The following is a 26,873-nucleotide window of genomic DNA, read 5'->3' as shown; positions in this document are numbered from 1 at the left end:
GCATTGCCTCCACTCACACTGTCTAGCTACACAGCCTTAGGTAAGTAAGTTGGGTTGAAGATCTCATTCCTGTCTTCTCCGGGCTAAATTGCTTTGTCATTGTTATCAACTAACCCTTCCAGTGGGAAGTCAAGGATGGGGTTTCAGTTTAGCAGCCCATGGTGTACCTCTCTAAAAGTCTGGGATTCCAGTTCCTTTATTTCTTCCTAAATTCCCTCCAGAAAACCTGGGAGAGAACAATAAAAGGGATTTCAGTTGTGCCTTTCCCAGTTGTTTCTAAATGAGAACTCACATATGTCTTTGCTTCTGAACGGACTCCTCATTATTTGGGACACACGGAGGAGTTTACTTTGTCAATAAACACTGTTTTCTGAAAACTCCAGAGCCTGCTTGTCTTCTAGGCTGTCCGGAGGCTTTTTTCTCCCCTTTGGTCAGTGGGTTATGTTTGAGTTTCTTATTTTTGTAACGTGCTGACTATTGAATCATCTACTCTGTGGAACTAGAGTGTTTCTTCTACCCCACCTCCACCAGTACTAAGACTGTTGGAGCCACTTTCTTTCCTGGTTGACTTCATAGCTTCTGGTGGCCTGTCTGTTGTCATGTCATAGTTCTTAGAACATGACCAGACATCAGAAAAATGTAATTATATGCATGTTTCTTTATATGCATTTTTCATTATGAATTGACAGTTTGTGTATCATATTCTCAGCTTAATTGCCCTCCAAAATATTAAGTATCATCTACAACAATGGTGTGTGACATCCTACAGCTGTCATATAGGTATAAGTCCTTGATGAACTGAAGTTTCTTGCTTTTGTTCCAGGAATTTGTTTTTCTACCTTTTTTTGTCATTTCACTCTTCTTCTACACCTTGTTAGGGCAAATCTTTATCCCTAGTATGAAGTCCTCCACTGGGAAGCCTGCAAAGCCTCACTCACCCTTTCACCTCTTCAGACTTCTTAGCATTAAACATGGAATGAAAATCTCTTGAGTATAATGCCCTTGTCACTGGCTGCCATTGTACCCCCAGCATCAAGTACAGGTCTCCTACATGGCATCTCTTTATACATGTCTAGCCACCACCTATAATAATCTACTGTCTATGTTGAATATCTGGGTCAGAGCAACCACGTATGCTCCTTTCTATTTCCATAGACTTTGCATGAAGAAGTTGTTTGGGGCTGGGGAGAAGACTCATTGGCTAAGTGGTTAAGAAGCTGCTGTTCCAGAGGACCCAGGTTCAATCCCCTGAACCCATGTGGTGGTGTTTAGTCCTGTATAACTCTAGTCTCAGGGGTTCCATTGATATCTTGTTGACTCCATGGGTACCAGGCATGAGAGGTGTGCACAGACATGCATGAAGACAGAACACTCATACACACAAAATTTAAAAAATGATTAAAATTTTTGGAAAAACAAGTTGTATTTTGCCTTTACTTTTGTGCCATGCCTCAGGGGCAAGGTGTAGTGAAGCGAATGTGAAACCTTGAAACTGCTTTAGAGAGATTAAGTGAATTTATGTTACCAGAGTGCTTATCAGAGCATACATCATGACAAGGACAAATAACTGATAGCTAATAGTCCCAGTGTTCCATTACTTATATCTTAGTGTCTGTAAACCTGTATTTGGAGAGTATACTTTGAAATGCTCTGCTGTAGATAGAATTTTCCTACCACATTCAACAGCAAGTGGGCAGGTGATGGCTCCTGGCTCCCAAAGAGGAATGCACATACATGCACACTGAAATGAAGCATAGCATTATCAGATGATGGGACCCTCTGGCTGTCTGCTGTCCAGTGTGAGCAACGTGGGAGGAAGCAACAGCTGCTTCTAATGCTTCCGGTAATTATGATGGAAGATGATTCAATTCCATGCAGGATCCAGGACCTGAAGGGAACAATCTGGGCTAAGTCAGCATGCGCCTAATGAAATCATTTAGCTTGGGCTGCAACCTTCCTTACCACAAGCTGTGGTCTACTGTGCTTTAACACAGCATCCTGGGAAGTGATGCTGCTTAGGAAAGAACATACTCAGTGAAATGTACTCCTTGTTTCTTACTTTCAAAACCTATGTGATGCCCCGAGTGAATTATGAACTAAATATGGAGTACTTGATCTCTCTGGTCAGAGCAGGAGTTTCCACTCTAAGTCATGATGCTTTATTTCTTAAAGAAGCCTTTCTCAAATTAGTGGCACTTACTGCTATGGCAGTACAGGGTACCTGTTTAATGACTTCCCATTGCTCTTTACTGCTTCTAGCAACCACCAGGGAAAATGAATCTGGGGAAGTCTCACACAGGTTTCAATTAGATGGCAAGTTTATTAATGCACTACTGTGAGGTTGCAGTGAAGGAACTCTAGCACAATATCTAAGTCCCAGTCTCAGAACCTGTGTACCTGTCTTCTGCTGTGTGAAATTCTGGCCCCATCCCCTTTCCTCCAAGAAGAAAAAATGTGTGAGGTAGATAATTCCTAGGTTAAAAGTGATTGTGCAAATGATTATTGTAAGTCATCTTCAGTAATCTCTTATGTTCCAGCACTACAGGAATGCTAGGAGTTTGTAGACGTGTTCTAGAAAGGTTAGAATGAGAGGCAAATTCAGTCTGAATGTACCGTGCCCTGGAGAACCCGTCTCATTCTGAGAGAATGCTTCTATTTTGACACATGTTGTGGCATCTTTGACTTTGGCATTCTCACCTGTGCTATGCCACATCCCCATGATGATGATTTCCTAATATAGAATATCCACTTAGATTTGTATGGGAAAAGGCATTGTGACTGATATTGAGTAGTTGCTTCAATTTATATCTTTAAAAACAAATGTTACAGGATTTACCTTGGCTGGAGTTCAGAGGATGGGGGCAGAATTACTGATTTTCTGGGTAGTAGAAATGATGTTTGAAAATATAAGTAATGAAAGAAGCCAGGCATTTATAACAGAGTGCCTTCCCTTTTAAAGTAAAATGTCTGCTTATTACAATGAATTTGATTAAATCATCTGGTTGTTCTGGCTTCATGTAGGCAGCACACCATAATTGTATGTGTCAAGTTAATGAACATTGAAGCAAATCAGTGAAACAGCTGTTTCAAGTGAAGTAAATACCAAAGCATCATGTAAATGACAATCATTACACAACACCGGGTGATACCCACTCTTACTTTTAGTTACAGCTGATTGAGGAGATTGTAGGAAGTCACCATTATCTGGCTTTTGATGAAAATCCTCTGTGGAGTCACTCAAAAAGTTCAGTGGCTAAAGTCAAATTCATTATTTAATGTGCTTGCAGCATATTTACCTCAAGTAGGAGAAATGACATAGCCTATGCTTGTGCTAGGACCCATGACAAGAATATAAATGTAGGCCTAAAGAATAAAAGTATTTAAAAGTTATAAATCATGTTAATATGTTTACATAAAACATAAATCCTTGTCTCTTCATATAAATAACTCCCCATTATTCTGAAATGACAGACTTAATCTCAACATTATTGGATTTGTCAAAATTCTGTGTTGAAATTTGGTGTTATAAAGAGATACTTGTTTCCTGGCCCCACTGCAAAATTGTCTTCCCTATTTTGCTATGCCTACCTTCTTTTCACATGAGAGTGAACACCTGAATTTATGCTTCTAAACTCTACTTAACCACTGACAGCAATTGTCCTTCTCCACCCTTTGGATTTGCACATCACTGGTCTGACTGAACTTGGGTAAATTGAGTTGAGAACCTTTTGGTAGGGGAAGACAAATCTTAGATAATTGACATGTGGCTTATAAGTCCACTTGTGGCAGTCAGTTATTCTTAGTATGCTGGGTACAGAATCCAGCCTTACAGATACCATAAGGAAAATCCTAACCCAAGAAAGTTAACTACACCCACAGAAACACAGGCAATAGATAGTCTCACATCAGCAAAATTCAAAGAAGGGAAACACCCCTCCCCCACACTACCAACAAGACAGCAACAATAATAACAGGGGTTAGCTATCAATAGCCATTAATATCCATCAATATTGATGGATTCATTTGCCAATAAAAGACACAGGACAGGCTAACAGAATGAATTAAAAATGGTATCCATCTTTTGGCTGCATACAAAAAACACATCTCAAAATCAAAGAAAGACATTGCCTCAGGGTAAAGAGTTGGATAAAGATTTTCCAATCAAATGGATCTAAAAGCAAACTGGTGCAGCTATCCTCAAACCTAAAAAAATAAACAATCCAAAAACAATCAAAAGGAGGACATTTTATATTTGTTAAAGAATTAACTTACATAAGTTGTTTATCTCTGTGTAGTTTGTTACACAAATGGAAAACTGATTGAAACATCAATATATCTCATTTTCATTTAATCTTTACCCCTTTCTTATGAAAAGAAACTCTTACTCCCATTATACATAGTCTCTAGAAGATTGTGTAACTGAGACTTCAGGAATATAAACCACAGCGTTTACACTTCTGCCATTAACCATTTTATGTAAGGAGGAAGAGTACTGTGTGCTATAATCAGTCTGTAGTTACAAGAAAGTTGAAGGGTGCTGAGTTTCAGTTGACAAAGAGCTAGTGATGCAACAGAATATGAACTCAACCAATGTGAAACAAACACTCTGCAAAAGACAAGGTATGTGGATGAGTTGGCCATAGCATATATTTTATATTTTTGAGTTTTAATTAGATTACCTATGGTTTACAAACGCAGACTGTATCCATCTGTTTTCTTGTTAAACAAAGAATCCTGTAACTTTACTTAAAAGTAAGATCACTGGTAACACTGGAGAAGCCTAGTCCTAGAACATCGACAAGCCTTGTTCAAATCACATATCATAATATTTATTGGTGATAGAAATGGAATAAAACTGACATAAACGCCAATCCCCCACCCTCTCTGGGTGTGTGTTCATGCATGTCTGGTGATGTGTGTATGAATGTGGGTGTGCAAATGCCACAGTTTGTTTATAGTAAGGTCAGAGAACAACTTTGTTGTGTTCCTTTTCAGATTCCTCTTCCTCTTCCTCTTCTTCTCCTTCTCCTCCTCCTCCTCCGCCTCCTTCTCCTCCGCCTCCTTCTCCTCTGCCTCCTCCTCCACCTTCTTCTTCTTCTTCTTCTTCTTCTTCTTCTTCTTCTTCTTCTTCTTCTTCTTCTTCTTCTTCTTCTTCTTCTTCTTCTTCTTCTTCTTCTGGAAGTAACATCACTCCTATTGCTTTTGTCATTTGTCAGCATACCTTGGGTTAACTGAGCAGGTAAGATTCAAGGTGATTCTTCTGTCTCCACCTTTCCAACTCACATTCTGTGTAGGAGAGCTGGGATTATAGACTTGGGAAAAATAATTCAGCTTTGTACATGAGTTTCAAGTTATGAATTCAGGACATCAGGGTTTTGAGGCTAGCACCTTTAAGTACAGATCTACTTAATGACCCCCCAATCTAGTGTGTGTGTGTGTGTGTGTGTGTGTGTGTGTGTGCATGTGTGTGCATGTGTGTGTATTTGTGTATTTATATTAATAGTCAAAAACCATCTTGTGAGATTTTAGGTTTCTTTTTGAGTTCTTGGTACTATTGTGTTGAGTATCTTGGTACTATCTGAATCCTTGCTTAATGAACTAATGGATTAAATACTTTTGGCAGTATCTCAACAGAAATCACATGGTTTAGGACAAGGAAATACGCCTCCAAGTTGCCATATAGACTTCATCCATATTTTCTAGGAATAATCATTTTTGACTGGTAGAAAGTCAACCTAATCTAGGAATGTTTGTGACTTAGAAAAGTTTTGAATAATTAATACAGGTCTGGTCAGTAGAATTACCCACTGTATCTTTAAATTTAAAAATATCTAATAACCAAAACATTAGAAAGCTCACTAATAGGTCTACTCAGCCATTCAAAAAACTCCCTGCGGCTTAAAATTAATAAAAGAAAGTACTAGCCTGCAGATAATCTTCTAATTATCAGTTTAAAAATTGTTCATTTCTAGACAGTTCTGGAATGCTCTCAAAAGTCTGTTCAACTGTGTTTATGATGCAAAGAACATATTTCTCAGCAATGTCCTTATCCTTTTGTTCTCCTCGACCTTTCTGAGCTGGATGGTAGTGAAGAAATGCTGGGAGACTTCTCATTTCTTCATTTCTTAAAAGCAGCATCAGGATTAGGATAATGAAAAAATAAACAAATGGTGGCTCTGGAGATAGCTCACACAGCACTAGGGAGGTAGAAACAGGAAGATTCCAAATCTTTGTGTTTTGGCTTAGTTGAGTGATGCTCAAAAAGGGAGTTGTGAAAGTTACTGGGTAACACATGTCGAGCTGACCACAGACTTCCACATGAGCCTACACCATGCACAAACACTAACACAAAACTGAGAGTGTACAAAGGTGTTTGCACAAAAACACCATAAATAAACGAATAAAAGTAAATATAAGCAAAAACAGTTTTATTTCATGTATAAAAGTCAAACCCATTGGCAAATAAATAAAACATTTTTCAATTGAAGATGTGTGAATAGAAATAATAATGTTCTGAAATAATTTTATAATGAGTAACAGAAGATATTAAGGTATACTCTATTTAAGACATGCTCACACAGACGGCCACCCAAATCCTCATCAAGTAATCATGGAGGCGAGTCGTTTTCCCTGTAATTCCAGCATACATTCTGATATAGAGAAAAGAATCTCTACTGTTTTTGGATAACACATAAAGAAGGCAGATGGGTTTTAATCATAGATTCTAAAAAGGATTAGGCATCTTGGATGATCAGTACAAAAATAAATAGTAAAATTTTAATTATGGCCTTAAAAATGTTTTAAAATTCCTCAAGAGGAAAGCTGATCAAATTTGTAGCTAATTAATTAATGATATTCTAGGTGGCTACGTTCCCTCTGTTTGGGTTACAGAATCATATATAATTATTCCAAGAAATTACAATTATAGAAACCTTAAAAATAACACCTCTCAGCATCTCACGGTACAAGACTATTTTTCATAGATCTTCCTGCTGATGTTACTGCCCTTTGTCAGGTTCTCCAGGAAGGGCAGCTTGTTAAATCTGTGCCTCACAACTGCACTTGCACTTAGATGTTGACCCTGGAGCACAATATTTTCCTTAAAGTGATCTGAATGTGACATGTGAAGAGCATTTCTCATCTCATATAAAGATAAAAAAGAAGAGAACACGCCCAAACTTCCACCATCTGCTCAGCTCTGAGCACTGACAAACCTCCAAGGCTTCTTTATGAAGTTGGCATCAGTCAACAGCGAGTCAGAACTGATCAAAGTCCTGAGAATAAGAGAAGGTGGTGTGCTCAGTCCTACAGGGAGCATCTATATTGTTGTCACTGTCTCTAAGACTCAGAGAACAATTCTGGAAAGGAGGCAGAAGAATTTTAACAGCTGTAAATGTGGAGAAAGGCTGTGAAAGGCTCTTTACATGATGACATAACTAGCACACTCATGAATTCACAGTGCCTGTAGGTACCTATTTAAGTCTGCACAGGGTCAAGGCAGCCACTATTCCAGAATGGATAGAGTTGATGACCTTCGAGCTCCACCTCTTACTGAGGTAGGGCTGCTGCTCCTCTCATGCTGGAGTGACAATCACTTGTGTCTAAGTATGTGCCCACTGGTAGTTTTTAACATTCCAGAAGATGGTTCCATATCCACACACTATAAAAGGACATGAAGTAGGGAAGGTGCGCTATTGAGAAATACGGGGCGAGTTAGAAATGTTAAATAAGGATTATATAGAATATTTTACTGAATAAACTCATGAAATTCTAAAAAAGAAAATCTTCAACCAGGAAAAAGAAAGGAAGTAAGCCACTCTGGAAGAGGGGAAGTGTCCTCATCATCCTTTAGAAATTCATTAAGAATCCATTGTCATAGATTTCATGATAGTGGCTTTCAGTTTAAATCTTCTGGCCCCAGGGGATATTTGAGAATGTCCACAAACAGTGCTGGATCCTACTAGCACACTGTGGGTGGAAGATAGGAATGCTGTTAGATATTCTACAAAGCACTGTATAGTTGTATGTGACAAGAAGTGTCAGTCCTTGCTGTTTAATAGTACCTAAATTGAGAATTCTGTCTTCAGAGTAATGGAGCTAATTCCCAGCTGTCCAATGACTGAGAGGCCTTCTGAGATGTGAAGACACTTGCAGTCTCATAATTTTTACTTCTTTTAACTAAATATTTGTAAACCGATTAAATGGGATAATGGGTTTGTAATAACATCTGTAATTAGTTCAACTGTTGTTCTCAAGGTGTAATTCCCAGAGTCCCTCCTTGAAACACTCTTTAATTTATCAGAGTCTTATTCATAGTTACAAATTCAAACTTTCAATATCTCCCATATGTGGTCCAACTGAGTTTAACATTAAACCCAGGACAGAAAATTGTCAAAGAAACACTCTTGAGAGGACAAATGAATCGATGCTAGAATCAGTAAAGGATGGGAAAACGTGAAGCCTAAAATCTTCTAATGAGGCTCATTTTCTAAATGCAGAGTTTTAAAAAATCAAATGTTTTATTTGTAAGCATTGGGTTAAACGATGACAGAAGGCATGGATGAATTGCAATACCTGAAAATCCCAGTTGGGGGAGCCCAGTTACTAATTCAAAATGTTTCTTACAATTATTGTTAAAGTTCTTTGAAACTTTGATAGAAAAGGAAATCTTGTTTCGTCCTTTTGATTTGCTTATATCAGCCCTTGGTTGACAATTTAAAACAATGCTAGTGTGATTTTACAGTTCTAGAAGGATGTGGGATCCCTGTGTGCCTCCTTTAATTATATAGTACAGTATAGATTCCAGAATGGAATGTAAGAGAATGGAGTCTATTGACTCTTTGCGAGTTCAGCTTGGTGTGAGACGATTTTAAATAGATAAATTCATAAGCTATGCACCACCAAGGAAGATGTAATCCCTCGTCTTCAACTTCCTGATTTTACTTCCACAAGATAGTCATTTGCTTAAAGTTACTGGCCAGTGGTGTCAGCTTGAAAATACCATTCCTTTAGATTTGATAGATGGTCTCTTTTCTTAAAGCCACATAATTCCTATCCAGGAGACAATAAAGAGGCACTAAGGAGCAGCATAGGTGTGGAGTGGACTGTGTCAGTTCTCTTCTATAAGCTTCCAATGGCCGGAGAGTGTTAGCCTTGATACCACTCTCTGCTGTTGTCTCCCTGTAGAGTATGCTGTCTGTGTGTGTGTAGTTCTCTGACCTCAGTGAATTTTCCACCCAAACTCAATGAGTTTTTAGGGCTTGCCCATCATTCGGCCTTCATAAATACTGAGAGGCTACTTAATGCTGACTAGCAGATAACACCAACTGCAGTTGTACTTAATTCAGTAGTCAGGATTATGATTATCTTGCTCACTTTAGCAAATCAGAAGTTTACCGGTGACTTGATTTAGCTTTTGTGAATTCTAACTCTCCAAGTCCAGCTATTGATCTTATAGGAGGAAGCCGTGTTCTGCCATTAGCCATGTGACTTATTAGAGGTGCATACAGATGAGGTAATAAAAGAGCGGTTTACCACACCGCTAAACATACCCACTTTAGGCATGACTAAAGACGTGGACTTAGGCGGTGAACTAGTTCACTAGCCAGGCCCACTTTTGGGCATGGCTAGGGGCATTAAGGGGGGGGGGTATAAAAGACTGAACAATGGAAGTCTCCGTCTCTTTTTCCAGCTTTCTACTTATGGTTCGGTGGCGGAAAACTACTCAGGCTCTGCCGCCCTGTGAGGACTGCGCGGGCCCTAGTGTGTGACTGAATCTGTGTGAGGGAGCGAAATGTGTTTGTGAGGTATTGGGGTGAGGCAGAGGCTAGAAAAGGGGCTCCCTCAGGACGAGGGACAAAAGGGGAGGTGAGGAAACCTAGGCTGCGGAGCCCATGCGACAGGAAGCTGCCCCGATCAGGCAACCGGGTAGGGGAAGGGCCCGGGCAGTCCTCACAGGGTGCCAGAGCCGGAGTAGTTGGCTATGTCCATATACGTCTCTAGTCATGCCTAAAGTGGGTGTGTTTAGCGGTGTGGTAAACCGCTCTTTTATTACCTCATCTGTATGCGCCTCTAATAAGTCACATGGCTAATGGCGGCACACAGCTTCCTCCTACAGATCTGAAGGAACATTTACATAGAATGATTGACATAGAAGGATTAACATCACAAACTTGGACTTGAGTCCCTGTTCCTCAGCTTAATGTCCAGTAGGCCCTTGTGTTCATGACTTCTAGATGTTACACATGTTTTTTCAGATAACAAAAGTTTATACCTAAGTATTTATGAAGAAAATATACACAGAAAATCACCTTATATTTGCAAAACAGCATGTAGGTATTTATATATGATACTGCACATAGATTGTGCTTTAAATATATCAATTAAATAGTAATATGAAACTGGTACAAATTAAAGAGGCAAAATCATTCTGAATAGTGTTTAAAGAAACATTTGTGAGGCTAGCAACTAAACAGGTAATGGATTGACCTATATGAGACTAAAAAGCAGATGAGAACTGTAATTAAGAGCAGACTACTTAGCGGAAACCAGAGGATGTCCATTCTCCCACCCCAAGGAGCATAGAGATAGAGATTATTCTGCAAATACTAAGTTTCACCAAATGTATTCAAAAGGGTTTGTTTGTATTAGGTATTATCTTTAATGAGGCAAGTTAGAACTAACAAACTATGCAAATACTATAATTGAGCTATTTATATAGTTGACAGTAAAGCAAGATAACAAAAAAACAATGTAAAAATTTCTAATTACAGAGGATTTTTTAAAAAACAAACAACAGAGAGAAATGGCTTCTGAGTTTGATCTCACACAGTTTGACCTGTCCAAACTTTAGCTTCTTAATTTGTACAGCAGGTTGGTTTGTGAAATAATTTTTAATAAGTTCCAGAGCTAATATCATTTTCAACCTTTATGATTGAGAATTTCCCTGTGCTGGTAAGTAATTGCTTTGATTCTTTACCTGTGCTGAGAACAAAAGAAGGGAAAATCACTGCATTTATATCACAGTCTTATGTAAGCCACGCTTCAGTTATAGACCTCTAGGAATTACTGGTTTCTGGACATGGATTGCCCATGTCCACAACACAGTGTGATACAGAAGTCCTTTACCCTGCTCTGGTTCAGTGTGAAGAAGGGCACACTGACTCTGGTCAGTCCCAAATAGTTGTAGATAATGAGTTTTTTCTTTCTTAAAGGCTCCCTCAAAGAACTGAGTGCCTACCTCTCTTGTGGGATCTCCAGACAGCTTGGATCATGGAAGAGGGTATTATGAATAGAGGATATTTTCTACTGGCTGAGTGAAATCTGGCATCTTATTAACATACTTCTTCAAAGTTTTTGATATGTGATGTAGGCAAGAGTGGACCAGATATTCTCTGACTTAGCAACAGGAAGAGCACCAGAAGTCATGTGATCAGACCAGCTGGGTGCTCACTGAGAAGACAGAGCAAAGCCTAAGTGGTGATCTTGTTTTCTTTCAGCTGAGCAGCTCAGGAAAGGATTTTTCATATGTACCTCTCCCATCCACCGCCCACTTTCCTTCTGGTCCCTGTGGCCTCTGCCCAATGCCCTCTCTTTCTCTTTTTGTCCCCTCCTAGACAGAGCAACCTTAGGTTTTTTTTCTCTTTTGTGAATTTTTTTCAGCTTTTCATCTATGTTTCTTCTGATCTGCTCCTCTTGAATGAAATTTATGCTCTGCTTCTTTAGGACTAAAAATCCTTTTCAACCGTTCTAACCTCTTTAACATTTCAGTTCTCACTTAAGCGCTCTGCCTTTCAAGAACATTGTCTTTGAAACAGGCTTTAAGTGACTATTTTGGAAGTCAAATAGTGAATAGTGACACTTTGCTTCTTTGCTTCCTTCCCTTCTCTACCAGCCCCGATTCTTCCTGAGGCAATGGCTGTCTCCACTGAATAGCAGCTAATACAGAAAAAGGAAAGCATGGCCATAGATTTGAAAGCATTTCCTCACAGCTGAACTGCCAGCCTGCTCTTACCGACACACAACTCACTGATTCAGACAGGTACCTTTCTTCACTGTCTTGTTTATTGGATGCATTTAAGTTGTACAACATACTGTTTTCTGTATACATTTACAGTGACATCATTACCGTGTTTAGGCAAATTAACTTACCCATAACCTCCCATAGTAACCCTTTTTTGTGTGTAGGTGTCAAAGGCATCTAAGATTTATATTCTTAGTATATTTTCTATAAGGAATATAAAATGAATAATGGTAAGGTTTAGGCTGTAAATTAGATTTCTGGTTTTGGACATCCTATACCACTCCAAGTTTGTATACCTTTATAAATGGTCCTTTGTTTTCTGACAACCACTGAAGATCCATGGGTACCACTGCTTTATTCTGTTCATTTTTCCCTTTTGTATTCCGCATACAAGTGAGATGACACAAGTCTTTGCTTTCTGTGTCTGGACTACCTCATAGCACAATGAATGACTTTCAAGCTCATTCTCACTGTTACAAAGGGCAATTCCTGTTTTCAGAGGCTTAATAACATTCCAGAGTGTATGGCCTTATCTATCTATCTGTCTGTCTGTCTATCTGTCTGTTTGTCTATCTATCTCTCTGTCTGTCTATCAATAATCTATGTATCTATCTATATATCTACCTGCCTGTCCGTCTATCTGTCTATATATCATCTATCTATCTGTCCAGCCATTTAGGTTGTTCCCATACCTCAACTCTTGTGAATAATGATGTAAATGGATATGTGAACAAAGATGTAACTTGAAATTACTGATTTCATTTTCATTGGGCATGGGTTAGTGGGATGATCGGTCACGTATCGTTTTCATGGTTTGAAGAGCCCACACTTTGTTATCGAACTGTCTGTGCTAATTGATCATCTCACCAAAGACACACCAGGCTTTCCTTTTCTCTGTATCCTTAATGACACTTCTATCTCTTGCTTGTTTGATAATGGCCACTCTAACAGTTGTGAAGAGGTATCTCATTTTAGCTTTGACTTGCACTTCTACAATAAATAGTGATGATGAATAAGATTACAAGTACATGATAGCTATTGCCATATGTCTTTTGGAAAAATGTCCATTCAGGGTATATGTCATTTTTCATGCTGTAGATTAAACGCAGGGCCAACTGAAAGTGTTCTGCCAATGAGGCACAACTTAGTCTAGTTAAATATGAATTTTATTATTAAGTTGTATGGATTTCTCATAAAGTTTGCAAATTAACCACGTTGATTCCTTTTTATTTAAGTAAACCCCAATGTATATCTGTGAGACAAAAATATCTGCTGGCTCATTATTATAAAGCCTTTCTTTTCACACTCTGATTTTGATTAAGACAAAATATTTTCACATCAATGTACATGACAAATATGCATTGTCTATGTTAAATATAATTTAGTTTGCCCTTAGAAAAAGTCTTCCTATAATTTTTCTTTGGGGGTCCAAGCACCAAGGGTCATGCATTCCCTTCAAAATAATTTAGTCACAGTACTAATGACAACAATGATAGTAAATTGTTTCAGTAAAACGTACATTACCCATATAACCTTTGAAATATTATTGATAATATGTTTTTCCAATTGATTTTCAGTTTTGCTTGGAACTCTTACTGCCTGCATCAGTGCTATGTATTTCTATGGCTATATTGACAAAACAACTCAACCTTGAACTTGGACTTAGTCCCAGAATATGATCTCAGCTTTTTCTAGATAATTTAATCATTGAACAGGTTCAGGAATTTCTGAAGTTACCTTAGATGAACAGAAATTCCCTTTGCAGATAATAAAAATAGATTTACCAGCTTGTATCTAATAATACATTCTAATGTTAAATTCTACAATCTCAAATTATAAATATGATTTAATAATTTATTATATAATACTTGTTTAATTTATAGTTTGACACTTCTGTGTATTGATGTAGTTGAATGAATCAAGATGAAGCAAGATATGAACTTGTTTTATTGGTACTGGTGTGTCCTGTAGTGGTCAGTGCATTTTCTAACCTGTAGGAAGGAGGCTGTACTCCTTTTTCAGAATCTTCCATTTTGTTTCATTGTATATTGAGGCCAATTGAATAACAAAGACTTCCAAATATAGTTTATGATTTATTTTTGCATATTTTAACCTAGGATTTCCATAATTCTCAAATTTAATTGTGAATTTTCTAGCTTAAATTCTGGTGTATTTGGAGAGTATGTTGTGACTCATATGTTTAATTTTACAAATAATTGAATACTGTTATAAAACCTTGGTTTTTTGGTAAATCTTTTTGTATACTTTTAAAATATATCTTCTGCCATGGTTAGTAAGTATTTGTAATTAGATCACACATGTAGTCAGTGTTTAGATTTTGCATCCTTATTAGGGTTGTTATTAAAAAGAGTACATTAATGTTTCCCACTGGAGTTACTAATTTCTTTTTAAAAATTCTCAAATTTTTATTTATTTGTTTTAATCTATTCTAGTACTTGCTATACATAATACTTAGTACAAAATATGTCTCCATGGATAGAATAATTCTTTCCTTCAAATAGTGTTTCCTATCCTTTGCTCTTTAACAATTGTCTTTACCTTAAAACCTTTATTTTTGGTGTAAGTCTTGCCACATAAGGTACCTTTTAGTCTCAAATGTCTGGTATATCACACACACACACACACACACACACACACATGCACACACACACACACGCACGCACACACACACCCTACAGAACACACACAATATTTATTATTAATTTTTGAGTCTTTCATAAAAGTGCTATGTGGTAGAATAATTTCATCAATCTGTATATTTCTTCAGTATGGAAGTTTGTGATATCAAAATACTATGAATAGAAAATATTTTAAAGAACTGCTTGATTATAATTCATAGAAAAGATATTGCTTTTTGGAAAATGTACTTATAAATAAAGGAAAATCACTAATATACTGATTTTGTAATGTTTTTGAGACAGGGCCTCATTGTGTAGCCCAGGCTGGCCTCAAACTTTTGACGTTCCTGATTTAATTCCTAGGTTCTAAGAAGCATAAGTTCTATGAAGCACTGGCTAGTAGTTCCACTCAGAATTTTTTCTAATACATTTTAACTTTGCAAAGTAAGAAAACAGTGCTGCTACACAAAGTATGATTTTTTATGTATTTGCCTCCATAATACTCTTCCAAACTCTGTGGATTAAAACAACTTAACTATTTATTTTGGTCACGTGTCTGCAGGTACGCCATGAAAGCTGGAATTGGATATTGACATTGGCAGTTCTTTGAGTCTAGGCTAGGCTTACTTGCCCACCTGGGCATCATCTGGCTTTTGGCTGATTTCAGATAGTCTTGGCTGGGATGACTGGAGCTATTCAGCTGTGCTCCAGCAAACTAGCTCAAGCATGTGTTCTTGCAATCAGCAAGAGACAACAGAATGAACTGAAATATGTAAGCACTTTTCCAACCTTCTGCTGGCTTCACATTTGCTCGTTGAAGTGATTGAACCAGAGTCGAGTGGTGGTGTGGTACATCTACTGTGGAAATTATGTGGTGTGGATGAATGAAAGTGGCAGTCATTAATCCTCTAACTTGTACCAACAGAAGAGAGAAAAGGTATTTGGTATACACTATCATTTTAGACTTTGAATACTTGTGTGGAACACAGCACCAAAATTTATCAAGGTACTTTAGTTTGGATCTTCAAAGTGGCCAGTATAAAGAACTATGGCTTGTTTGAGAACAGTTGGTCTGGCTTCCTTAAAAGTAAGAATTATAGACTATTCACTCTCGTTAATTTTCCTTTGCTCTAAGGAGTATGACATTTGTTTTGAATTACAAACTAGTTCTGATTAGGTAAGGGAATAAGCACATGGTAATCAGCTTAGGTTTCATATCCTATAAATATATTTAGTTCTTGTATTTTACCAGGGGCGTTGGCAGATGCATTTAATTATTTATAGGAAGACTTCATAATATTCAAATAACTGTCTGACCATATATTAGGAAGGAAGAAAAATGACTTCCCTTGTTTTTAAATCAAAACCTTCCTGTCCCAATACTGGTTTTGTGGAAATAAGGTAAAATCCAGTGATTTTACTTTCTACATTTTAGGCATGAGTTTGGTAATTAAAAGCAATTCTAAATTTTATTTATGTGTATTTCCAGAAAAAGGAGATTTGTTATTGGTCTCCCATAATGTTTGCTTTGCTTTTTTTTTTAGAGGGACTCATAAAAAGCACAATATTTCCTGTACTCGGTCCTTTTAAAAATCCTATGTACATGTGTTCATAGGGAAAAAACACTTTAAGTGGGAGAATCAAAGTCTTAATGGTACTTATGGCTGGAAAGTACGAGCTATGATAATCTCAACTTTCTGTTACTGGTATTTTCCAAGTATTTAAATAAAATAGTATACAAAATAAAAATATACCTTTATTACTTGGAAAGTGATTGACATTTCATACAAGGCTCAGAATTCTTTTTAGTCTGGCATTCCTGGCCTCCATGACTGGTGCCGTTTCACATAGCATTAACCTCAAAATTGAAGGTCTTTGTTGACATAGTCCTACTCAGCAAATTATAGCTATTTAGCTTATAGGTACATGTACATGAAATTATGAACATATGTATTAGCTATTCTGTCTGTGCCACATAGACATTACATACCTCAGTGGAACTGAATTTAGGTGTCTCTGAGTCTCTTTCTCTCTTGACCATATAGGGCATTGTTCCTCAACCTGTGGGTCACAACCCCTCTGTGGGGGTCAAAGGAGCCTTTCACAGGAGTTGCCTAAGACCATTGGAAAACACAAATAATTTCCATTATTACTTATAACAGTAGCAACATTGCTGTTATGAAGTAGCAATGAGATAACTTTATGGTTGGGGGTCACCACAACATGATGAAATATATTAAATAATTGCAGCATTAGGACGATTGAGAACCAATGTTCTAGGGTATACTTTTGTTGCCCTGGTCTCATCATGGGTGTTGACTACTCAGAGAAGTCTTTTCTTACTATGTAGATGCTTCACTCCTTACCACTCACCACATCCATAATTAGATTATTGTTTTCTGGTTCACTTACTGTTTATACTAGTTGGGTTCTTTATTTTGACTGTGTGCAGTACAGTGGCAGAAACTGGGTTATATTCAGATTCTACTGAGCACTGTGGCAACTAGAAGAGTTCCTAGAACATAGACATATTTTCAAATTGTCTTCCCAATAAATTGACTCATTGGCAGAAAAGTTGAGAGTTAGGTGTCTGAGTAGAAAGAGTGATGGACTCTATGGATTTGTGAACATTATTGACTGCCATCACCCAAAATGCTTCCTGATGTTCTTTCAGGTCAACTTAGAGGTTCCTTTATTTAGCCTTGTCTTGCACATTTGTTTGTTCAATGGTTATTTAACACCTATTAAGTAGCAGTCATTATTTTAATAGTAGTAAAGAGAGCTTACAGGGGCTTATATTCTGGTGAGGATAATACAAAATTAAGAAAATAAAAAGTCAGTAAGATAATTTTTTTCTTTTTGAGACACGGTCTTTTTTTTGGGTTTTTTTTTTTTTTTTTTGGCTTTTACGAGACAGGGTTTCTCTGTATTGTTTTGGAGGCTGTCGGGCCAGCCAGCCTCAAACTCACAGAGATCTACTTGCCTCTGCCTCCCGAGACACGGTCTTAATACAGTCGAGTCTCTCCTGTAGCCTAACATCAAACTTGCTATGCAGTCAAGGATAGCTTGAACCCCTGATCCTTTCAATGTTTCCAAAACACTTGAATTACAGGAATGTGCAACTATGCCTGTGTACAAGATAATTTCAAATAACAGTAAATCTTAATGTGGGAACAACAGACCTTGGCTGGAGTCCCACTTCCCCATCAGCCTGGGAGCAGGCAGCTGTAAGACAATGTTTACTAAAAACATGTTTATTAAAAACAATACAGTGCCCAGAGCAATAAGTTCCTGATAAGGGCTGGCCCATGGAAACGCCCTGACCTTGAACTTTTCCAATCCAGAGCAACAAGTTCCTGATAAGGGCTCGCCCATGGGAATGCCCTGACCTCGACCTTTTCTAAAGACTAACCACCTCTTTCTGACCCAGCCACCACCGCCTCTGATGTCAGGATATATATAACCAGCCAGGGTAGGAATAAAGGAGAGCCTTCTTGAGGAGCCTTCTGGAAGCCACCTATGGGTCTCTATCCCAACACCCTCCGCACATTCTCGGATACAGGCTGTGCAGCGGGCGTGACATCTTAAGAATAAAATTAAATGGCATAAGTATGCAAATATCTCTTCAACATCCTGATCTCAAGTTTTTTTGGATAAATACCCATAAGTAAGATTTCCAGATAATATTAAAGTTTTATTTTAACCTGTTTTTATACTGTTTTCCCTATAGTAGCACTATTATAGCTCAGAGATGAAAATAGACTATGTATATTAGTCAAAGAAAACATGTATACACACATACAGCAGAATATTGTATTTCCTGTACAAGAACATCTTGTAATACTCAACAACACAGATGAACCTTGGGGAAGCTTTGTTAAGACAAGCAAGATGGCCACTGAAGGGCATTGACTATAATTCTCCTTATATGTGTTATGTGAAGTATTTAGGGGTATCTAAAAGTATTTGAAGTACTCAAATTCATAGTAACAGAAGACCCCAAGAGCTAGAAGTAAGGAGAAGAGGGGCCAGTTGTCAAAGGGGTACCAAGTGATATGAAAATCTTCCAGTGTCCTGGTATATGATGTTATGTGTACACAGTGTTCTATCCTGGAAAACCTGCTCACAGAGCACATACAATGTCTTTTCACACAGTGTTAAATGAGTATAGAGAGAATGACTGGTGACTGAGAGGAGTGTGCCTTCCTTAAAATGGAAGACAGGCAAAGCTTCTTAGGAGCAGACAGGACTTGACACCAGACTGTGAACAGAGATCTTATTTAAAAACCATAGTCACCTAGACAACTTACGTTTTTTTCTAGAAGCCATATTAGACACTAGGTAAATGAATTTGAATCACATATTTTATAGAGTCCACTATGTTCAAAGTATTACTTTGCCATATTAAAAATGCTACTTTATCATATTACTTTATCATATTAAAATTTTACTGGCTTATTTTTATTTTTTGTGAAAAATCTATCAATTCACATTGTATTTCAATTCAGAGTAAAAGCATTTTTAAGTCCTCATGAATCAAGAACAATTAGAACAGCTAAGAGAGAACAAAGGAAATCTGAAGCAAATTTGGAGTTAGAGAAAACTGTCTAGAGTAGATGGGACCTGAGTGATGAATCATAGGTGAAATTGAAAGAGAGACAGAGGAAGCCTTTCTTAGCTCCCTTGTAGCTCACACAAAAACATGGAAATCTTTCTGTGCATAGCACATTCCCCAAGTGTTTTAAAACTCCCTTCTAGAACAATAATGATCTATATGCATCATAAATGTGTCCCACTTTTGTGGCTGGGATATGGTTCAGTAACACACTTAACATGCAAGTATGAGATCCTGAGTTTGGCTCCCCAGCATCTACATGAAATGCTGGGCACAATAGCTGTTTTCTGTGTCAGCAGAGACAGGTTGATCTCTAGAATTTCTTCACCAGGCCATGCATCCTAGCTGAGTCAGTGAGTTTCAGGTTCAGAGATTTTATCTAAAATCTCTAGATTCAGAGATTTAAAATCATCAGGTTTTAGAGATTTTGTCTAAAAGATATACAGTAACATGAGGCCTCTGCAGTTACAAGCACTTGTGGCTCTTACAGAGCACCAGGGTTTGGTTCTCAGCACCCACAATATAGCTCACAACCACCCAAAATTCCAGTTCCTGGGTATCCGATGTCCTTTTTTGGTCTGTAAAGTCACTGGGCACATACATGGTGTGCACATAGACATGCAGACAAAAAGTAATACACTTATAATACCAATAATACATAAATATTTTTGAAAAAATAGTCATGTGGAGAGCAACAGAAGGCACCCAATATTGGTTCCTGGCCCTCAAATGAATATGTAGACATTAACATGTGTACCTCCTGTCTGGGCCCGCCAGCTAGTCTGGGATTGTACCTGAGAAGAGGGGTGCAAATTGAGGAAAGAAACAAACAAAAAACAAGAGACACATTTGGGAGGACTTTCAGTTTTAATGTTCAAAGTCTTTATAGTCCCATTAAAAGAGGAGGAGAAGGCTTTCCATTAATACAATGAACAGACACAGTAATTACCTCTTGAAAACATAAAACATCAAGGAACCATATCCTGAGTTAAGTATTCTGTTGTTTAGGCAGGACATTCAGCAACCATACTTTAGACCATGGATCTTGTTGCATTTATATGTTAGGCCAGACATCTCTGCTGTTTCACTTTGGAGGAGCAAGGGCAGGTCTTAAGTCAAAATGGAATGGAGTCAATTATGTGTGTTCCCACAAACTTCATGTGTGTGTATATATCTCTTAACAACACACACACACACACACACACACACACTTCAAACTGTTTCCTATCTTAGATACGTAAATATTTGATGCACAAATGAAGAAATAAAAAATGTATAGTGAAAAGAATTGTTCAATAAAAAGAGGATTTCTGTCTGTGATGTTTGCCCTCTTAAAATCTTTTCAAACACAGACTCTGGTACATGCGTGGGTTTCCTTCAGTGTATCTATTCAGGGGAGGTTTTGCAAACTCCTTCTGAATAAGTCCTTATTGTTAAAGAAATAATTGCTAGTTTTGAGTAAAATTTTATTGAACAGTCTTGAATAATTATCTAGTGAGGTGTGTTTCGAAATTATTGTCTATGTTATATGCAGCGTTTTATGAAATAATTGGTGGTTGGTACAATGCCTCAATGAAATAACTGCTTGTTTAGTGCAATATTTTACCCACATTGTTTATGCTTTGCACAGTTTTCATTTGTCCTGGATCTTTTCTGGCAAAATAGTTCATTAAATATTTTCTTGTCTACCTAATGGGGAGATGAGTTTTTGCAGCTTTGAATTACTATGCACCTGCTTGGGTTATTGAGCCATGGAAAGGGAAACAAAGTCTCAATCTTTTTTTTAATAGATTTTTTAATTAAATTAGGAACAATCTTATTTTACATATCAATCCCAGTTCCCTCTCCCTCCGATTCTCCCTTGCCCTCCCCATCCCCTATTCAGTACCTCAGGGAGAGTGGGGATTTCCATGAGGGATTATCACCATCTGTCAAGTCATTTGGGGCAAGGCCTAGGCCCTCCCCTATGTATCTAGGCTAAGAGAGTATCCCTACATGTCAAATTGGCTCCCAAAGTCCATTCCTGTACTAGGGATTCATCCTGGTTCTGCTGCCAGAGGCCCCTTAGACTCCTCAGTGCTCCTAACTGACACCCATGTTAGGGGGCCTGGTTTGGTCCTATTTTGGTTCCCCAGTTGTCAGACTGGGGTCCTTGAGTTCCCACTTGCTCAAGTCAGCTCTTTCTGTGGGTTTTCCCAGTGTGGTCTTGACCTCTTTGTTGGTCACTCCTCCCTCTCTGAGTTTGGCTCAGTGCTTGGTTGTGGATCTCTGTTTCTGCTTTCATTAACTACTGGATGAAGGCTTTAGGAATGCATTTAAGCTAGTCATCCTTCTCATTATAGGGGACGGGCATTTAAGGTAGCCTCTCCACTATTGCTTAGGGTTTTAGCTGGGGGTCATCCTTGTGGATCTCTGTACAATTGCCTAGTGTCAGATTTCTTTTTAAACCTACAGTGGCTCCTTCTATTGATGTGTCTCTTTTCTTGCTCTCCTACATTCCTCTCTCCACTCAATCTTCCTGATTCCTCATGTTCCCCCAGTGAAGAGGAAAGGGCAAGAGCCCCTGAACAAATGGGGAGCATGGGGGAGGGGGGAAGGAGGTAAGGAAAAGAGGAGAGGAGAAGAGGAAGTGGGAGGAGAACTTGAGGAAACAAAGTCTCATTTTTTTTTGCGATCAACTTTTTCTTAATTTTAATTTTAAATAGCTTGTTTTACATGTCAATCCTAGTTCCCTCTCCCTCCCCTCCTCCCGCACCCTCCCACCATTCCCCCCATCCTCCCACCCTATTGCCAATTCCTTCAGCATAGGGGATATCTAGAGTCTATCATTTCATTCAGGGTAGGGTCCAGGCACTTTCCCAAGAGTCCAGGCAGAGAGAGCAACCCTCTTTGTGTTATGGACACACGATGTCTGTTAGTATTCGAGGGATAAACACTGATCCACTGTTCAGGACCCCATAGGTAGCCCAGGCCTCCTCATTGACTCTCACTTTCAGGGGGGTCTAGATCGGTCCCATGCTGGCCTCCCAGCTGTTGGTGGTCTGGGGTCCAAGAGCTCTCCCCTGGTTTTGCCAGCCCATTCTTTGCCAATTTGCTCATTGCTCCTCTCTCTCTGTCGCTGGGTTCCTTGGGTTCTGTTCAGTATTTAACTGTGGGTGTTTGCCTCTGCTTCCATCAGTCACTGGATGAAGGCTCCAGGATGGTTATAGACATCAAGTTCACTATCAGGAATGGTCATTCAAGGTGGTCTCTACACTATTGCTTAGCTTGCCAATTGGTGTCATCCCTTTAGATCACTCGAGGTCACAATGGTGGGGGGTAGGATAGGGGGAAGAGGGAATCATAGGTTACAAAGTCTCATTCTTAAGCACACAAGTTGCCACTAATTTCATTGTACATCCAGTGGCCAAAGAGCAAATACAATGTTGATGATCACCATGCTGGGGTGAGCACGGAAGCATAGTCAGTATTTTCTGCTGTGTTCCAAGGTAAATGTCCTAGAATCATAGTTTGGTGTTTCAGATCAGTATCTATTAAAGGAATGGGGAGAGGATGGGACTAGGCAGAATATGAAATGTGATGCAAACCAATTGTGTCTCTACCATGGTGGCAGGGTCAAGTGGTGACTGGTAGAGCTACCCTGTCTGAAGTATTGGCCCTCTGCTTCTGGCAAGATGCTGACTGTTCTGAAGAAGGCATTATTTGGGCCCTGAAGACTACAGCTATGGAAGATCTTGAAGGCAACCTCTGGAGCCTACTGCTGACTGCACTCCCCACAGCTGGCTGTAGCTCCTTCTTAAGTTGATCTGGCTATAGGGACTGAAGTTTACACCCACTGTTAAGCCACTGCTGCTGATCAGTTATACACAAGTTTATTTCAGCCTCTAAATAAATTGATTTCAGCTGTATTTTTCACTTAGGTATATTTCTCACCAAATGGTAATTAAAATCTTATGTAACTCAAGACTGGAATGGTAGTTAGTAAGAATTCCTTTTTAAAAGTCTTTTTATGTTAGACATGTATATGTGACACTGAACTACCTAATTTAGTTTTTATGCCAAGGTAGCACAAGTCCTTTGTAACAAAACAAAATAGTGGAAGTATATAATGCTGAAAGATGAATGGTTCCCTGAGGTTTCATTTAATTAGGTCTGTTCTCTTAGGAAAGCACTATGAACAGTTTGGTTTTCAGAGTGTAAATCCAGTGATAAATATATATGTATAATATATATGTATATCTGTATTCAAGGTTAATATGCTTACACATTTTTAAAACTTAAAATAATAGGAAATCTTTGTATACAGCACTCTTCAATTCCTTATTTTAGGAAGTAACTTGTTTTCCACAAGGTTAAATACAAATCTATCTCATATTTATCTTGTAACATGCAGGAGGTATTTACAGTTTTCAGCAGTTCACCATTACCTAAAAAGAGCCAAAGGATGTTTTTACAAATATCTGTGTGTATGTGCCAGAAATTACTGTGAGATAAATTCACAGAGGAGTTTGTGAGAATGAAGATCAGGTTTATATCATCTTCCTGAATGGTTGTAGTGATTCAAGGGTCCATCCACAATCTTTGTGAAAACTACTCTCTTAAGAATGTGGTATATTTACACAATGCAGTACTATTCAGCAGAAAAAAAAACAATGGAATCCTGAGATTTTCAGGCCAATGGATGACACTAGAAGAAACCATCCTGAATGAGGTAACACAGTCACAAAAAAGAGAAACATGGCATGTACTCTCTCATATATGGATTTTAGACATAGAATGGGGAGTGCCAGCCTACAATCCCATGGCCAGAGAGTCTGGCTGATGGAAGAAGAGGCACACTCCCATGGCTAAGCACTGAGCTGAACTCAAGAAAGCCAGTAACAGAGAGGGAGGACTGATGACCAAAGGGATTAAGACTGGGCTGGTTTAACACCCAGAAACAGCTGACCTGAAAAAGGTTAACTTTTGAATCCCAGGCATCAGCCTGGGAATCCAGCATGGGACTGATCAAGACCCCCTGAATGTGGGTGTCAGTGAGGAGGCCTAGGTAATCTATTGAGCCTTGGGCAGTAGATCAGTACTCATCCCGAGTATATATATGGACTTTGGACTCCCATCCAACAAAGTGAGATGCACTCTCACCCTGAACTCTTGGGGGAGGGTCTAGGCCCTGCCTTGGATGAAATGACAGACTATGGACACCCCAATGGAGGGCCTCACCCTCCTTGGGGAAATGAGGGGATAATGGGGGGGTTGGGGTTGGGCAAGGGAGGAGGAGAAGGAAAGGGAGAGGGACCTGGAACTGACTTGTGAAGCAACCTTGTTTCTAGTCTAAATTTAAACTTTAACAAAAAAAAGAGTTAGCCAGGCTCCGGGAGACTGACCTCTTGGAGGTAGATAGAGCAAAGGCACAATGCTGGGACTGTTATTAGGCCAGTGGGGGATATGGCTAGAAAGGTTCCTCTGGGATACAGTGACAGCCATGTGTCTTTTGCCAATGTATCCTAGCCACGGGCAGCCGTATGCATTGTGTTTGTTTCCACCTGGACACACCAGTGCAATGTTACACTTCAAATACTGCCAGCCTTGGCTTGGCAACCTATGCCAAAACCATTGCACTAAGAGATAATGAGTCAAGAGAGGTACAACAGAGGAACTTGTCAGGCATCTCTTGTGATGAGGCTAGTAAAATATGTATTGATTTGAAATCCTTTTAAAATTTGAATAGTAAAGCCTGAGCATTTCCCTTAAAAAAAAGAGTCTAGTCTTCTCATTTTCTAAATTTAATATATGTTAACTGTTGTTGTTTTTATTTTGTATACACTTGTGTCTCTAGGAGAAATAATTCTAAATAATAGAGATAGTATTCATTATGCCGTATAAGTTAAATTATATAAAAAAACAATTTTGCTGTAGCTAGGTTGATAGACAATGTAATATTGCAGTTTGAAGTTTTGGTAATGGGCGGTGGTGGTGCAGGCCTTTAATCCCAGCACTCGGGAGGCAGAGGCAGGCAGATCTCTGTGAGTTCGAGATCATCATGGTCTACAAGAGCTAGTTCCAGGACAGCCTCCAAAGCCACATAGAAACACTGCCTAGAAAAAAAACTAAAATAAAAAAATAAAAATAAATGAAGTCTTGGTAACAAACCACAGAAATGAATGACAAGGAACTTAATGACAAAAATAAAATATTGGAAGGAAGTTGAGTAGTGTCACTGCTCCAGGGCTAGTGGAACCTGGGAGAATTGAGCTAATAAATGAGGCAGACTAAAGTCTTATACAATAGCTGACTTTGTTCAGAGACCCAGAGTAAAGTTCTCCTGAGTTCAAGGTGTATATAATCACAAGGACAGGCTGCATGTAGCAAAATAATTTTTTCCATAGAGGCATAAAAAGGATAGTTTAAACATTTAATTGGATAACCACAGCAAGTAACAATGAATAATCTGAAATAAATTTAAACTTACCCTCCTACACCTGGGAGGAGTACAAAAACACATTCCAAGAACAATTCTGTGTTTTGAAGAAACTGAGGTCACAAGACCCTTGTCTTGTTTTCTTGGAGTGTTCTTACCAGCACCCAGAACTCTCCTCAAATGACTCCATTATTGGACTGTGTTCTGACAAGAAGTGCATAGAATAAACACGGACCACTGTGTCAGGTATGGAAAACACGACGAGAAAGAGTAAGTTGCAGTGTTTCTTTTCAAAAATCACCCATGGAAGTCAAAATGCCCAGGCTCTTAGCACAACTTTATTTGGAAACAGTGTGCCTGTAGAAAGTTAGTTAAATTAACAGGATTCCTGATGGAGGAAAGTTGGTTTTTCATCTAACATGCTCTTGAGAAAGAGCTCCATGTGAAAAGACACAAGAATCATCCAGGATTGCCTTACAGTAGTTGAGGTGTTTAATCTTTGAGCCAAGAAATGCCAAGTTGCCAGGTATCACTACAATCTAGGAAAGGAACAAAAGATATTCAGCCTAGAGGAATCAATTATGCTATAGCATGGCCTTGAATTAACACTGCCTTAAATTGCAATCTCCATGGTATATGCCACCAGTTTGCAATGCTTTCTTATGGCAGTGTTACAGGATTAGAACAGACACATACAAAGACATATTCCAAAGATAGATTATAAATTGCAAAGATAGATTATTAGGCAGTAGCTTCACATCAGTTACTGTCTTGAGTACTTTATATGTGTGGAGACCTTTAGATTTCTGAACTGTGCTATATTAGAGTAACTGTGACACACTTTATTTTCTAGTTAATTAGGTGGAAGCATACATATGAACATTTTAAGATATGCATTTCCTCAATATAATGCATTAATTACAAAGCTGAGTTTCAAGTTCCAGAAATTCTGTTTTTGAACTATTCCTATGTGTGCAGGCAATTCAGTTGAATTGGGTCTTAACAAGGATGAGTCTGTTTTAGCCATTCCCGAGATGTGCTGCTGGTGCCTTTGAGCTGCTTGTAAAGGAATTGAGAGGTAACATATTATCCCATAATTGCACTGTGTTATTAGCCTAACCCCTTTCAGAATCAGTAACGTTTTCTTAATCAGTAACGTTTTGCTAGCCAAAGCATAGT

The 26,873-nt window shown here is 38.5% G+C and overlaps 1 long non-coding RNA gene across 2 annotated transcripts; it reads left to right on the top strand.

The window, feature by feature from the left end:
• Window positions 1-9,843: 9,843 nt before the first annotated feature.
• On the top strand, window positions 9,844-23,178 carry LOC121140211. Of its 2 annotated transcripts, XR_005877009.1 has the most exons (4): window positions 9,844-9,927; window positions 11,214-11,281; window positions 11,894-12,040; window positions 22,890-23,178. It is a non-coding gene; the product is annotated as an uncharacterized LOC121140211 (long non-coding RNA). The 2 variants fall into 2 exon arrangements; XR_005877008.1 differs by lacking the exon at window positions 11,214-11,281 and having other exon boundaries at window positions 9,852-9,927.
• Window positions 23,179-26,873: the final 3,695 nt, after the last annotated feature.

Source organism: Mesocricetus auratus, unplaced genomic scaffold, assembly GCF_017639785.1.
Source record: "Mesocricetus auratus isolate SY011 unplaced genomic scaffold, BCM_Maur_2.0 Super-Scaffold_100004, whole genome shotgun sequence".
Taxonomy (NCBI): domain Eukaryota; kingdom Metazoa; phylum Chordata; class Mammalia; order Rodentia; family Cricetidae; genus Mesocricetus; species Mesocricetus auratus.
The sequence above is the reverse complement of the archived record's forward strand: the minus strand, read 5'-3'. Positions and strand labels throughout refer to the sequence as shown.